Source organism: Cucurbita maxima, unplaced genomic scaffold (assembly GCF_002738345.1).
Source record: "Cucurbita maxima cultivar Rimu unplaced genomic scaffold, Cmax_1.0 Cma_Scf02067, whole genome shotgun sequence".
In the NCBI taxonomy this organism is placed as follows: domain Eukaryota; kingdom Viridiplantae; phylum Streptophyta; class Magnoliopsida; order Cucurbitales; family Cucurbitaceae; genus Cucurbita; species Cucurbita maxima.
Genome location: NW_019274083.1, coordinates 306 through 2,945, shown reverse-complemented (window position 1 = coordinate 2,945; position 2,640 = coordinate 306). Strand labels below are relative to the sequence as shown.

At 28.7% G+C, this 2,640-nt stretch overlaps 1 long non-coding RNA gene across 4 annotated transcripts; it reads left to right on the top strand.

Annotated features, from left to right (window-relative positions):
* The first annotated feature begins 437 nt into the window (after positions 1-437).
* LOC111475575 lies at positions 438-2,254 on the top strand. 4 transcript variants are annotated; one of them, XR_002716575.1, is made up of 4 exons: positions 438-478; positions 1,354-1,443; positions 1,611-1,638; positions 1,790-1,868. It is a non-coding gene; the product is annotated as an uncharacterized LOC111475575 (long non-coding RNA). The 4 variants fall into 4 exon arrangements; XR_002716577.1 differs by lacking the exons at positions 1,611-1,638; positions 1,790-1,868 and adding an exon at positions 2,228-2,254; XR_002716574.1 differs by lacking the exon at positions 1,611-1,638.
* Positions 2,255-2,640: the final 386 nt, after the last annotated feature.

Sequence of the window (2,640 nt, the reverse complement as noted above, 5' to 3'; positions counted from 1 at the left end):
GTTGTAATTGATCGAAAATGGAAGAGATAGCAAGCTGAACCGAAGTAGAAGATGGAAGAGGCAGTTCGGGTGGTTTTTCTACCTTTGGGGTCCGGTTCTACGTTTTTAAGGGTTAGTTCGCCTAGTTCGTGATCCTTGGGAGCGGTTCAAGTTATTTTTAATTATTAATGTAATAATTTATTTAATTGCTGGTTTTAAAATGCCAAAAACAATCCACTTTCGCGTGTTTAATTAATTATGCATTATGAATGTATGTTTTAATTAAATAGAAAATGTATATGCATAAAGTATGTCATATAGATTTAAAATCCCACCATAAGCTAAGCATGTTTCATGCATTCCAAGTATGTTTACGACATGATGAGCAGGGATATTTCTTCATTTTCACTATTATTGATGATGGAAAATTTAGGTTTTGTGATATAAGAATTGTGGGAATGTAGCTCAGATGGTAGAGTGCTCGCTTAGCATACGAAAGGTACGGGAATTGATCCCCCCATCTCCAAAAGAAACTATTATTTTTTGTACGGGAATTGATCCCTCCATCTCCAAAAGAAACTATTATTTTTTGTACGGGAATTGATCCCTCCATCTCCAAAAGAAACTATTTGTTATTAATATTTTATTTTTATTCAATATTTCCTTATTTATGACATAATGAGCGGAGATATTATTTCATTTTCACTATGATTGATGAATTTAAAGTTTTGTGATGTAAGAATCGTGGGGATGTATATTTTATTTTTATTCAATATTTCCTTATTTATGACATAATGAGGGGAGATATTATTTCTCCAAAAAAAACTATTTGTTATTAATATTTTATTTTTATTTAATATTTCCTTATTTATGACATAATGAGCGGAGAAATTATTTCTCGGAAAGAAACTATTTGTTATTAATATTTTATTTTTATTCAATATTTCCTTATTTATGACATAATGAACGGAGATATTATTTCATTTTCACTATGATTGATGAATTTAAAGTTTTGTGATGTAAGAATCGTGGGGATGTATATTTTATTTTTATTCAATATTTCCTTATTTATGACATAATGAACGGAGATATTATTTCATTTTCACTATGATTGATGAATTTAAAGTTTTGTGATGTAAGAATCGTGGGGAATGTATATTTTATTTTTATACAATATTTCCTTATTTATGACATAATGAGCAGAGATATTATTTCATTTTCACTATGATTGATGAATTTAAAGTTTTGTGATGTAAGAATCGTGGGGAATGTATATTTTATTTTTATTCAATATTTCCTTATTTATGACATAATGAGCAGAGATATTATTTCATTTTCACTATGATTGATGAATTTAAAGTTTTGTGATGTAAGAATCATGGGGATGTAGCTAAATGGTAGAGCGATCACTTTGCATGCGAGAGATACGGCCTGCATCTCCAAAGGAACACTATCAATAATTAAGTATATTATTTCCTTTTAGCATATCTAAAAGAAACTAATTTGTTATTAATATTTTATTAATTTGTTATTAATATTTTATTTCTATTCAATCTTTTCTTATATATGACATAATGAGCCGAGATATTTTTTTTATTTTCACTATTATTGGTTATTATTGGTGATGGTAGGTTTAGGAATGGGGATGTAGCTCAGATGGTTTTATTTCTATTCAATCTTTTCTTATTTATGACATATTGAATAGATATGTTTTTTTATTTTCACTATTATTGGTGATGGTAGGTTTAGGATTTTGTGACATAAGAATTTGGGGATGTTTTTTTATTTTCACTATTATTGGTGATGGTAGGTTTAGGATTTTGTGACATAAGAATTTGGGGATGTAGCTCAAATGGTAGAGCGCTCGCTTCGCATGTGAAAAGTACAAGGATCGCTAATTTTTTATTTCTAATTTTTTTCTTTATTTTTGACATAATGAGCAGAAATATTATTTCATTTTCACTATTATTTGGAGATCCTATTACCATATGTTCTATTTTTTATTTCTAATTTTTTTCCTTGTTTTTGACATAATGAGCAGAAATATTATTTAATTTTCACTATTATTGATGACGGGTAGTTTTAGGTTTTGTTATGTAAGAATTGTGGGGATGTAGCTAAGATTGTAGAGTGCATCTCTTAACGAAACTATTCGTTATTTATATTTTATTTCTATTCAATTTTTCCTTATTTTTGACATAATGAGAAGAAATATTTTTTCATTTTCACTATTATTGATGACCAGCAGTTTTGGGTTTTGCTATGTAAGAATTATGGAGATGTAGCTAAGATGGTAGAGTGCTCTCGTTGCATGCGATTGGTACGGGGATCGATACCCTGAATACCCCGCTCTTTATTCCTAAATCCTTTAAATGTGGTTTGCTACACACAAAAAAGATACGGATATTAAATTTTTAATTTACTTTTGAAAAGTATGATGTAGGATAAATTGGATTATTGCCTATTATTTTTTAGAATATATTAAGTCTTGGGACTAATGTTTAGGACGAATGTTTGCCATTTGAAGAGATGTCATATAATAGAGCAATTCATAGTACCGTTCTCCGTTAGAGCAATTCATTAGAGCAATTCATAGTACCACTCATTGTTCTCTTTTTTTAAGATTTTTATGGATTTAATCAACTTACGCCTCTTATTATC